The sequence below is a fragment of the Camelus bactrianus genome, chromosome 6 (genome assembly GCF_048773025.1).
Source record: "Camelus bactrianus isolate YW-2024 breed Bactrian camel chromosome 6, ASM4877302v1, whole genome shotgun sequence".
Lineage (NCBI taxonomy): Eukaryota > Metazoa > Chordata > Mammalia > Artiodactyla > Camelidae > Camelus > Camelus bactrianus.
In genome coordinates this window covers 94,539,690-94,553,156 of record NC_133544.1, presented here as the reverse complement: position 1 = coordinate 94,553,156, position 13,467 = coordinate 94,539,690, and the positions used below count along the sequence as shown (strand labels likewise).

The following is a 13,467-nucleotide window of genomic DNA, read 5'->3' as shown; positions in this document are numbered from 1 at the left end:
TAACACAACAGCCTTCTTAGATTTGGGGCTACCTTCCCCAAGCCATTTCTTACACTCTTAAAGCACAGAGTTTGCACAGTAACTTTATTTTTAATCATTTCTATGTAGAAGTCAAACTGTCCCAACAACATCACGGACTAGACTGTTTACAAGCGTTCACACTTTAAGTCTTCCTTTTCTGGTGGTTCTCTCCTTTCTGCCCCTACCCAGGGGGCTCCCGTACTACTCTCTCTTGACTGATCCTGAAGGGACGGGTAGACTGTAGGGGAGGGGCTGGGGGGCTCCTCAGAGCTCCTGGCGCCACCCCTAGGGTGCTGCCCCTCATCGCAGGGTTGGGGATGTGTAAGGACAAGGAGGGTTAGACAGAGTAGGTGAGATGGGACGACTCATAGGCACAGGCATCCAGGTCCCTTCCTGATCCCTGGCGTATGTCCCCACGACCTGGCGGTGGGGTGGGGCAACAGCTAGTCGCAGTGGGGAGGGCTCAGCCCAGCCCTGGGTAGAGGGGGAAGCCTCCCGCCTCAGTCCCTACTCCTGTTACCAGCCAGCAAACTGTCCATCACTCTGGGGTGGGAACAGACGGGCCAGTCGGCAGGAAGAAGCAGGCTTGCGCTGTCCCCAGCCACTGTCCGACACAGGAGGAATGGAGGTAGCAAAGGGCTGAAATGCCCCAACGAGAGGGTAAAGGAAGTGAGGGAAGGGAGTTCCAAACTGTGTGCAGCTCCCACAGCGCTGGGGCTGGAAAAAGGCAGAGCTTGCTTGTAAAGTGCTGGATCCTCTAGCAGGGCCGCGCCCTGGGCAAGCTGGGGAGAAAGCCGGCCAGACAAGGGCGCAGGACCCAGGCATTCCTGACCAGGGTGTGCCCTGCCACGCTCCTGGTAGGGACTGCGGGGGAAGGTGGGCTGGTGACTCTGCCATCAGCCCTGCCAGCCACCAGCCCTGTCCTGTCCACACACAAACCAACACCCAACCAGCATTGCAGGACCGCCCCCGCTTCCAGCTGAAGGTTCCAGGCCAGCGGAGTTTGCTCAGGGCTGTGGCCCCAGCCTATAGGTCCCTCAGTGGAAGCCGCACCTTGAGCCCGGGGCTTTCTTGCTGAGGCAGGTGTTTCTCCCTGCCACCCCAGGCTCACACCTCACAGAGGATCACAGGGAAATCCACGTGGATGTGGCGGGAGGCTGGGGGCATCCAGCTTCACGATGCCTGAGGAATCAGGTGCTTCTGCAGCCGCCTCAGCTTGGCCCGCTTCTGCCCGTTCTTTGTGACGATTGTGTCCTCACAGAATTCGCAATCCAGATACCCATCCCTGCACGTGAATACAAAGAGGGGCACCACTCGGCCTCGCGGTTGCACCAAAGCTTGCTGGCGACCACCGCCTCCGGCCCCGCCCCGAGCTCGGAGCCGCTGCCGCCCGTGTCGGGGTCCCCGGGCGCGGGAGCCCCGCGGCCGCTCGGCCGTCACAGGGCATCGCGCGCCGCCGCCGCCGCCGCCTTCCGCGGGCCCGCTGTCCCAATCACTGTAGTTAGCTGTACTGTATCAGTCACTCCTCGTCCTAAAAAGAGACCAGGACCCAATAGCTTTTTTTTTTTTTTTTTTTTTTTTTTAGTATTCTGCTTTGAACATCTCTGTGGATTCTGTCAACACAACCCTCAACAGGAAGGAGGGTAGACTGTGTTGAGGGTGGGGAGAAGATTGTTTTATGGTTTGCTTTTTTTTGGTTTGGAGACAAGTGAGTTTGCCCTTTATTTGACGATTTTCTCTCTGGGGTTAATAGCCCTCTTCCAGGTTGCGCTCTCATCACTCTCGCCTCCGCAGGTGCCCCGGCCGCCGGGCCTCTCCCCTTCCCCCGCGCCCTCCCGGAGGCGCTGCCCCGCGTTCACAGGCGCTCACCTCTAACCAGCCAGGGGGCGGCTTTCTCTCCGCCGTGTTTCCAAGCTTTTGTCTTTCGCTTTGCCCCACCACCATATTTCCCATCTTCCACTTTTTCACCACCTGTTCTCCCATTAACTTAGCATAAGCCAGCGTCAGGACCTGCCACTCAGTGACAACCACGTCCTGGCAGAGCCTCCGGCGGCTGCTCACCCTCATTCCCTGCAGTGCTTGTCACGGCCGAGCCCTCTCCCCGGGGAACCGTCTCCTTCCCGGATGCCACACCGCTCATCTCTCCTGCTCCGTCAACCCCACTAGACGAGGCTGCTCTTTTGGTTTCAGAACCCCTACCCAATGCACACACAGCCGGTCGTATTGGTCTTGGTTTAAGAATCTCTCTCTCTCTCTTTCTAGTTTTAAAAATTCTCTTTTATCTCTTTGGTCTATCTTCCATTGCCGTGGTTTCAGATGTTACTTCTATTAAGCTGGCTCCTATATTGTATTATCTACTCAGGCATCTCCACTAAGCTTCATGTCCACAGCTACAGCTGGTTACTGGCTATTTCCATTTGAATGGACAACTGAAACTGAAACTAAAGATGTCCCAAACTGAGTTAGTTATCTTCTCTCGACTTTCTAATTTGAGGCAGTTCCATTCTCCCAATCAAATAAACTAGAACTTATCAAGTTCTTTTCTTTCTCTTTCCTTCCATGTCCAAGTAATTGCCAGCCTCTGTAGATTTATCCATCCCAATATATTTTCTATCCAACCTTCTTCAAATTATCCTCCTGTACTGGTCAGGGGTCTCCAGAGAAACTGAACAAATAAGATATGTGTGTGTGTGTGTTTGTGTGTGTGTGTGTGTGTATAAAGACATTTATCTTGAGGGATTGGCTTATGTGATTATGGAGGTTGGCAAGTCCAAAAGCTTCAGGGTATGCTGGAGTCAGACTGGAGACCTAAGAAGAACCAATACTGCAGTTCAAATCCAAAAGCTGTCTGCTCCCAGAATTCTTTCTTGTTTGGGAGAAGTCAGTCTCTGTTTTATTCAGGCCTTCAACTGATTGGATGAGACCCACCCACATTTTGGAGAGTGGTCTGCTTTACTCAAAAAGTCCACTAATTTAGATGTTAATCTCATCCAAAACATCCTCACAGAAACATCTAGAATAATGTTTGAGCATATATCTGGGCACTCCATGGCCCAGCCAAATTGACACATAAATTTAGTCATCACATCCACTCTCACGCCACTACCTAAGCTATTCCTATAAACTTATAAAACTCTCCAATTAACCTCTGTCCCTTGATCCCTCCCTACTGCAGACCAGCCTCTACAACACTGCTGACCCAGGGCTCGTATGTCTGTCAGCACCACACCGTCACTCAGCTTCTCACTTCCCTTATGATCAAATCACATGATGATCAAATCATATCCCAGGCCCTCCCTGATTTGGAGTCAATGAATCTTTCAAGACTTATCAATCATGCTTGTGAGTTGCTGCAGCCAATTTGCTATTTCCCACACATGGGACTGTTCCAAGCTGAAGACTTTCTCTCAGGTCCCTGTAGCTGGAAACTCTCATTCCCACCCCCCATCTCCTCATGCTGAAATTCGATTTATAACATCCAGCTCCGCTACCACCACCTCAACTTCACAGCAATAGCTACGTGCCAACACGTTGCTTCAGACGCTTGAACTGCCCTGTCACCATCAGGACCACTGCAGCTGGGGAAAAAGAAAACTGCTAGATGACACGTGGGCATTTTATACTAAAGGCTTGTCCTGCAAGCAAGAAAAAGCGAGAGAGAGTGAGATTCATGTTTTTATTTTTGTCTGAAATTTTTTTTCCTAAAAACAAATATTGCAGCTATACTTGAAGTCCCTGTCTCATTCTCCTCCTCCTCAGAGGAAACTTTCATGATAGATTTGGTATATATTCATACCGCATTTTATATTTTATATTATTTTTATAGTTATATATGTAAAATAAGTTTCCTATTTTTTAAAATTTATTTAGATATCAAAATGTACATAATATTCTGTAGTTTACTTTCTATTCAAATAAGATATTCATATAAAAAATTAATATAATCTCTAACTTTAAACATGTATTTTAATGCAAAATAAATTACTTGTAAGTTTATGGTTTAGAACCAAAATACTCTTTCTTAAGAGGAGCGTTGGAATGTTTATGATGACAACCTTGCTCACAAATGTCCTCTTAGCTCCTAATGTTTGCAGGAAAAACTCTCCAGCTCTCTTTTCACTCACTCAGTTTAGGTTTTCTGCCCTCTTATTTGCTCAGGACCCCACCTAGATTCCCGGAGGCTACATCAGGCAAAGGTGTGATCTGTGGCAGGCATGGATTTCCAGTTGTCACCTATCCAGACTAAACCCACTGAACTGTCCTTTCTCCCTCTGGCCTCTAGTCATCCCTCCATGCAGGTCTTTGCTGAGTCCTTTGTCCACCCCTGGGGCCCAGGTCCAGCTCTGAGGCACGTGTGTCCCCTTCCAAGAGATGGTCTGTAGGGCCACAGACACCCTCTGCTTTCAGAGCCCAGGCCTGTCATGACGTCTGTCTGGTCCCTTCCCTACCACACAATTTCCAGAGCTCAGCTGGAGGGAGGGGCAGGGCGATGATACCCACCATTATTACTATCTACTCACTTCTAATTTCCTTTCTTTTTCTTTTTTTTTTTTTTTTAGGTACTTAAAATGCTTTATTATCATCGTCATTATTATTATTTATTTTATTAGCCCCGACTTCACCATTGACATTGTATGTATATATTTTTATTGACATATAATCAGTTCACAATGTTGTTTCAATTTCTGGCATACAGCATAATAGTTCAGTCATACATGGACATATATATATATATATTTGTTCTCATATTCTTTTTCACCATAGGTTACTAAAAGATATTGAATATAGTTCCCTGTGCTATACAGTATGAATTTGTTTATCTATTTTATGTACATTAGTTAGTATCTGCAAATCTCAAACTCTCAATTTATCCCTTCCCAACCCCTTCCCCCACTGGTAACCATAAGTTTGTTTTCTACGTCTGTGAGTCTGTTTTGTAAATAAACGTGTCTTTTTTTTAAGATTCCACATATAAGTGATATCATATGGTATTTTTCTTTCTCCTTCTGGCTTACTTCACTTAGATTGACAATCTCCAGGTCCAACCATGTTGCTGCAAATGGTATTATGTTATTATTTTTTATGGCTGAGTAGTCTTCCATTGTATAAATATACCACAGCTTCTTTATCCAGTAATCTGTCAATGGACATTTAGGTTGTTTCTATTTCTTGGCTATTGTAAATAGTGATGCTATGTACATTGGGGTTCATGTATCTTTTTGAATTAAGGTTCCTGGATATATGTCCAGGAGTGGGATTGCTGGGTCATATGGTAAGTCTATTCCTAGTCTTTTGAGGAATGTCCCTACTGTTTTCCACAGTGGCTGCACCAGACTGCATTCCCACCAGCAGTGTAGGAGGGTTCCCTTTTCTCCACAGCCTCTCCAGCATTTGTCATTTGTGGACTTTTGAATGATGGCCATTCTGGCTAGTGTGAGGTGATACCTCATTGTAGTTTTGATTTGCATTTCTCTGATAATTAGTGATACTGAGCATTTTTTCATATGCCTATTGATCATTTGTATTTCTTCCTTGGAGAATTGCTTGTTTAGGTCTTCTGCCCATTTTTGACTTGGGTTGTTTGTTTTCCTCTTATTAAGATGCATGAGCTAATTTCCTTTCCGATACTTCTTCCAATCTGGGTCCAGGGGACTTTGGTCTTGTCTTGAGGTAGGAAGGAATCAGGAAGGTCTGGCTCTTACAACATTGTGTGCTGCCCTAAATCAGGTTTATTGCCTTTGAACTGAGTTCATTTCACTTCCTCCCCATCCATCACTTTCTCCAGGGCCAAGCTGCTGATCACCAAATGCCAGGAAATACCTTCTTGAATCTTCCTTTTGCCATCTGCCTTCTTCTGAAGCATGGAGCAGAGAAAGACCTAGATGCCCCTAAATAAGGAAAAGAAATACTGGAAAATCATTCTGTAATGTTTTCAAATATTATCATGTCATACGTAGTTAAATGCAGTGCGTTTGCAATAAAAGTACAGTCAGAGCAATATTATTACAATGAGAGCATAGGCATATTACAAATGGATATGTTTCCAAAGTCCATTTATAAATAAATTGAAGGAAACTCCAAATATACCTTCTTATAGAAACAGTAGTATAAATGGTTGCGATCATTAAAGTTATCAGATCTACTTCCCTCTTTTTATCTACTGTGTTCAAAAATATATTGAACACATTACTGAACATTTTGAATGACACACGCAGGATGTTGTGCTGGTGATCAGAAGATTAAGGGGACTGTTCATGCTCCTGTGTTATACAGTAAGTTCTCATTGTTTATCTGTTTTATACATAGTAGCGTGTCTCTGTTAACCCCAAACTCCTAATTTATCCATACAGTCTTTTAATTAATTGTCCACAGTTTCCAATTGCATTTCCTTTACCTGTTTGAGTCTAAATATTCTTTTACAACTAGATATGTGCTTTGCACCTTTCATCTGAAATCCACACCAGCTGAGTTTAAACCAGTGTGTATTTTATGAAAATATTCACCAATCTGCATGTATCATTTCTCAAGCAAGAAAGTGAACATTGGAAAAGACTACATTAGTCAAGACGAGGTGTGTGCAACATTTATGTGCAAGATATTACTCATAGAAATATTCTATAAGTTCCCACATCACCTCACAGGGTATAAAAGAGGAGCTAAAAGGGTGGGGAATGACAGCTCATATGTGACCTGAAACATAACTACACTGATAGAAATAATTTGGGAACACTGAACTCATTTCATTTCTGCCTTAGTAAAATTCTTTATCAATGGGATATGCTGTAGGTAAGTTAGCTAAGCCAGAAACCCCTGGGATCTAGTCTTTATTCTGAGACAAAGCAATACACTTAGCATTTTTCTCTAGACAAAGAAAATGTTCATTTAAAAAGATCTGTAATTTTGGATTCTTATAATTTCAGCCTGACTTGTTCTCAGTTAAAATGAAAATGTGATTTTCTGTTAAATGTATATGTCTAAGTTTGACAAAGAAACGCTTACTTTCTAGGAAAATTGTAAAATGTGATAAGAATATCAAATAGGTTAAATATCCTTTGACCTTATGTATATCGGTTTTCTTGTGGTGAGCGTACACAAAATGAGATGGGTATTTTAGATCACGGTAACCTCTGTTTCTACAAACAGATAATTAACTATTATTTGATTTTCAGCATACTGCCTTTCTTTCAAGGAACTTACAGAAATGTGTTCACATATAACCTGTGTGAAATAGGAACAATTTATGTTCTTTCAACTGTGAACACCAATCACCATAGGCATTTGGAAATTTGCATGAGATGTAAAACAATTTCAAGGCAATCAACTAAACCAATAAAAATTACAATTGCATCACAGCACTGGGAGAGGGATAAAAGTGTGGCTTGACAAAAGGGAACCACTCTGTACATCCCTCTGGCTGACTGATGGTGGTGCCCTGGACCCAAAGATCTGACTGTAGGCAAATGACAGTGTAGACGGATTCGCTAATTCAGCTTTCAATAGGAAATGCAGGTGTCCAGGGATGCAGTGCTATAAAGAAATGCTCTGAGTCTGGGAAATAGGTCACCTGCATGCTGCTTTGTGCCACATCATAACTGCTAACTGGACATAATTTGGCCTGCTTTCAACAGTTGATTTCATGGTAGCAGAAACTGTGTTCATGTGTACGTTTTTTTCCCAAATGTAAAAGGCTTCTAAAATACCTATTGCTTTTGAAATCTAATCAAGCAGCCATTCAGGTTTAAAATAAAATGACCAATTTCAAGGCAGGAAAATAAAAGACTAAATACTTTTAGGGGAGTGGCCAAGGTGAGCTGAGTAAGAAGGCCCTGAGCTGACCTGCTTCCACTGGCACAACAAAGTAACAACTAATTACAGAGCAACTATTGATGAAAATGATCTGCAGAATAGCAGGAAAGATTTTCCATCCTTAAAGATATAAGTAAGGAACCACAACAAGGCAGGTAAGAGGAACAGAAATGTGATATAGTTAAGACTCACAGCGGCAGGTAGTCGCCCCACAAACAGGAGGATAATCAGTTTCAGAGGTTCGACCCCAGGAGAAAGGGGTCCAAACCCCACACCTGGCAGCCTAGCCCAGGGATCCTGAGCTGGGGAGACGAGCCCCCAGATGCCTGGCTTTGAAGGACAGCAAAACCTACAGATGTATACAGTATATAAGGACAGCAGAGCTTGCACACAGGAGAACTAGAGCCTTATAGGAGAGAGACATCACTCTTAAAGGGCGCCTGCAAACTCTCACATACCACATTTGAAAGGAGCCTGGGTCAGACACATGTGCTGATCTTGGAGAGACTCGAGAAAGGTAGGAGGTACCTGAGACTCCCCCTGGGGACACAGATGCTGGCAGGAGCCATTTCTGAGAGCTTATTCTGCCATGAGAACACTGGTGCTGAGAAGCTCTATTTTGGAGCCATTGTCTGGCTTTGGTATCAGGGTGATGGTGGCTTCATAGACTGAGTTTGGGAGTATTCCCTTCAATTCAATCTTTTGGAAGAGTTTGAGAAGGACTGGTAAGAGCTCTTCTTTGTATGTTTAATAGAACTCCCCAGCGAAGCCATCTGGCCCTGGACTTTTGTTTGCAGGAAGGTTTTTTATTACTGATTCTATTTCACATCCAGTGATTGATCTGTTCAACTGATATTTTCCTTCTTCATTCAATTTCGGTGGACTGTATGTTTCTAGAAAATTGTCCATTTCTTTTAAGTTATCCAACTTATTGCCATATAGTTGTTCATGCTTTTCTCTTATGATTTTTTGTACTTCTGTGGTGGTGTTTGTAATTTCTCCATTTTTCTTTTCTTATTTTGTTTATTTGTGTCCTTTTCCTTTTCTTCTTGGTAAGCCTGGCCAGAGATTTGTCAATTTTGTTTAGTCTTTCAAAAAAAACAGCTTTTGGTTTGATTGCTTTTTTTCTGTTCTTTTAAACTTTTTTTTCATGAGTTATAGTCATTTTACAATGTTGTTTCAAGTTCCAGTGTAGAGTACAATTTTTCAGTTATACATGAACATATGTATATTCATTGTCACATTTTTTTCACTGTGAGCTACCACAAGATGTTGTATATATTTCCCTGTGCTGTACAGTATAATCTTGTTCATCTATTCTGCATATGCCTGTCAGTATCTACAAATTTTGAACTCCCAGTCTGTCCCTTCCCATGCCCCTCCCCCTTGGCAACCACAAGCTTGTATTCTATGTCTATGAGTCTGTTTCTGTTTTGTATTTATGTTCTTTTTTTTTTTTTTCTTTTTTTAGATTCCACTACTTCAAAAAGTTGCCTGCATCCCAATGTTCATAGCAGCACTGTTTACAACAGCCAAGACATGGAAACAGCCTAAATGTCCATCAACAGATGACTGGAAAAAGAAGACGTGGTATATTTATACAATGGAATACTAGTTTTCTGTTGTTTTAAAGCTCTAATTACGTGAGCTGGAGCAGCAGAGGCAGGTTGACTGGGACCTCATGGGCCAGAGTGAACAGCGTGGATGTAAGTCCAGGGAAACTGACAAGCCACTGGAGACTTTTATGCTAAGGAAGTATAATAATCTGACTTCTGTATTTAGAGCATTGACTGTTTTTGGAAAATTGGTTTTGGTGGAGAGGGAATAGCAAGAATGGAAGCAAGACTACCATTCTGGGAAATTATTTCATCAGTCATGCAGGAGACCTGGTGGTGTAGATTACAAGTGAGCTGTGAAGATAGAAAGAAGTGAGTGAATCTGAGATCCATGTTGCCAGTAGATCTGACTGGACTGGCTGCCTGTGAATATGACAGGGGGTGATGGGCCGAGGCATCAGAGATGTCTCCTCGGTGTTCAGACTGAGTGATGTAGGAAAAGGGAAATGTTTTTTAACTGAAGCAGAAAGGAGGGGAAGGCGTAAATTAGGAGTTCAGGATTAACAGATACAAACTATTTTACATAAAAGACTTAAACAGCAATGTCCTCCTGTATAGCACAGGGAACTATATTCAGTATCTTGTAATAACCTGTAATAAAAAGAGGGAGATCTATTAATTAAGATGAGCAGACAGGTTTTAGTAACTGGGGATGATGTGAATGGAGCGTTACTTCTCTTTCGGGTTTGGTAGATTAGAACTGTGAGACATCCAGATAGTTATATCAAGCAGACAGGCAAGCAACCCTCTTAATCTAACTTATTCCCAAAGAACATTTAAGGTCTACCTCAGTGCAATACTTTCATTTTATTGCTGCTAAAAAACAAAAACAAAAACAAAACAAAAATATTGCCTTTATCATAATCCCTAGTTTCTATCAATTTCCTATCTTAGCACTGATCTAAAATATTTCAGTAGTGATATTTTAAATCTGAGAGCAGGACTGGAGACTAAGGAGCTGACTATAGACTTGACAATTAAGGTTTCAGTGTGGGTTGTTGGACTAGAGTAGGTTCTACTCTCATACTCAGACCCGTAACTAGAATTTCATGACACTGGCCTGATCCAAAGTGACCATTCCCCTGGGACCTCTCTCTAACAGAAGTTTGAGAATTTATTCTCTAAAAAGAAAGCAAAGTTTTCCCTCTCAGTTGGTAGAACATATTTTTTTAAGCTTCCAACATTTAACTCATGTGCTTCCAATGCAGGAAAATTAAGTAATGTATTAAAAACTAAGCAAGGTGTTAGCCTTTAAAGAAGCCTAGAATTTAGTTGTGATGGAGATCACTAAATGCTGCAGAGCATCTACCATAGCAAACACTATGTGGGTGTTATGTAAACGGAGCACAGATGTGGCAGCATTTCTCCTCCCACTTGTCCAAGAGTGTTAGTCAGTAAAGGACGAAGCATCTGAGCTGTATCTTGAAGTGAGAATAGAAGTTTCTAAGGAAGGAGAAGCAGAGGAATGGTAAGCTGAGTAACAGGAATGAAGTACGAGCAAAAGCAAGTGCAAGTGAAAATAAATTGACTTTTGCATTATGGAGAGTCATTGTTGGAAAGGCACAAATGCTGCTTGAAAGAGTACGTGGAGAGGAGATTGAAACAATAAGTAGGCTACCTTGTGGAAGAGATTTGGATTGTGGATAATAAGAATAATATGAGAGTAACACAATCATATTTGGGTTTTACAAAGTAAACTTTGTTTCTTCATTTACAATGCAATAAAGTAGAGGAAAAGGCAAGATTTCAAAAGGAGTTGAATGAAATGTCTCAAGACAGTAACAGTACACACCATGGACTGAATATTTGTTCTCCATGAAAACAAATTCATACATTGAAATCCTAACACCCAAGGCCTTTGGGAAGTGATTAGACCATGATGGTGGATTCCTCAAAAATGGGATTAAGTGCCATTATAATGGGACCCCCAGGGCGGTCCACACCCCTTCCTTCCCATGAGGAGACAGCCAGAAGGCACTCTGAACCAGAAAGCAGGCTCTTGCAGACACTGTATCTGCTGCCACCTTGATCTTGAACTTCCTAGTCCCTAGAATCGTGAAAAATAAATATCTGTTATTTATAAGCCACTCAGTCCATGGTATTTTGTCGCAGCAGCCCAAATGGACTAAGGCAGAGAGACTGAAGAGACCAGGACAGAATTGCTAGAAAGTCCACAAAACTAGAATTTCCACAATAATGTGATTTCTTTTTGTGAATGTTTTGGTGAAGGAGAGAGAAGTGTCTGAGATGATTCTGAGTCTCTCCTCTTGTGTGGCTGAGCGAATAGTGGTGTTTCTTAACTGAAGAAGGAAAGTCAGTTTGATGAGGGGTTAGTGGTATTACAGGGAGAATTCAGTATTTGGAAAACCAGTAAGCAGATAGGAACACAGCAGATAAATAAGGAGTAAAACCAAAGCTCACTTCAGATCACGGAAAGTCATCAGCAAATCCCAGAAGGTGGCAATGCTGGGCTCAAAGAAGTCACCGTGAATATGTCATATTGAGAAGGAACCCACGCATAAACTCTGGGGACCCTGGACTTTCTAGGGATGGGCAGAGGAAGCCGGAGCGAAACAAAGAGAAGGGCTTGTCAGAGACACCATGGAGAAAAGACAAGGCCAGCCAAGAGGAGAGGGGGTGAAAACAAGAAAAGAGCTAGGAACTGACCACAAAGTAAAGCTCCTGAGAGTAAATTCACTAGATCTACTTTTCTTTTCTCATTTTAATGCATTTTCATTTGAGAATTTCCATTTATCCCTGTGTTCTTTCTTTTGCTATAATTCCATGTGTATTTTTCAAAATCCTGAAAAAAAATCAATCTCCTTTCTATTCTTGTTACGTGTAAAATAAAACTCCAATAGTAATAAAGTCAATGAAACCACATAAAAGAAAAAATAGGACTGAAAATAGAACAGAATAAAAACACCTATAATTTATTTTTTATAATACTGAGAAAAAATACACATATATATTCCAAAGGCTTCATGTCATACTTTTTACGTCCAAATGACATTTTTTAACCTTCTCTGGAGGCTCCACATATAAGTTAGACATTAAAATATAGTGATGGTTTATTTGGAGAGCAGTATTATGTGTAGGGTAATTCAGTCATTTCTACATATTTATTGATCAGGGATGGTTTGCTATAAGAGCGAAAAGACAACCTGAGCCTAGAGGAAATTCTCCATTTCCTGGGAATCGGCTAACTATAGCACATGACTAGGTGGTCTGTTGCTGAGAGCATTACAGCTAAGGATCTGGAGTTTTCTGGAAAGGAAGAAATATTGCAATAGGCTACAGGGAGGAAAATTTTATGTAACATGTAAATTTGAAGGTGTTGAATTGTTGTGTTTGTCTGTTGAAATAAACTAAACTAAAGAAATGGAGTAAATGATTGTGTTGGTTAGATTCCTAACTTTTAAATAACTGATTGATGCTGTTCCCAGGCCCTGGGTGAGTAATTAGCAATCCTTCTGCAGTGAGAAACAAACAAAAAAATACGACTATGTAATCATGAATTTGTGCAACCTCCCATGGTGCAGATAAATGATTTGTAACATCCCAGAAAAGCAGGACTTAAAGTAAAACATGAGCCCCAACAAGTTGGGGATATTTACAAATAAGGTAACTACCCACAGTTAAGTTGGTGTTATTGCAACGCTTTACTGAAGGGCATCAGGGCTTCTGGAATGACGCCTTGCCTTTTTTTTCCTTAGGCACCTGGTTTAATGTCAGATTGCACTTTTAGCTGTAAAATAGGAATGATAATTTTGATATTTTCCAAGATTTTTGTAAGAAATAAATCAGAGAGTAATTTGAAGGCTGTCATAAACAGCAAAGCACGTAGGTGGAGAGTGTTTTAATGTTTACTTCCTTTGTTCCCGATATTACTTGACTCTCAGTAAATAGAGCTAAGCCTAATCCTCAAAAATATCTCAAAATTTCACTGCATCTTAAAAGATAAGACATATGAAACTGAAACAGACATTGATCCTTTTTCTATTATTTAGGTCTTGTTCATACC

The 13,467-nt window shown here is 41.9% G+C and overlaps 1 protein-coding gene and 1 long non-coding RNA gene across 2 annotated transcripts in view; one reads left to right on the top strand and one right to left on the bottom strand.

Moving 5' to 3' along the window:
* The window catches only part of LOC105079213 (uncharacterized), a 57,077-nt gene extending 43,632 nt beyond the window's left edge, over positions 1-13,445 (top strand). Inside the window, exon 11 of the long non-coding RNA XR_012507795.1 lies at positions 9,299-13,445. This is a non-coding gene — a long non-coding RNA (uncharacterized LOC105079213). The remainder of the gene's footprint in view (positions 1-9,298) is intronic.
* The window catches only part of LOC105068527 (ubiquitin carboxyl-terminal hydrolase 3), a 207,438-nt gene continuing 194,060 nt past the window's right edge, over positions 90-13,467 (bottom strand). The window contains exon 14 of the mRNA XM_074366388.1: positions 90-5,909. The gene's annotated coding sequence lies outside the window, so the exon portion shown is untranslated. The remainder of the gene's footprint in view (positions 5,910-13,467) is intronic.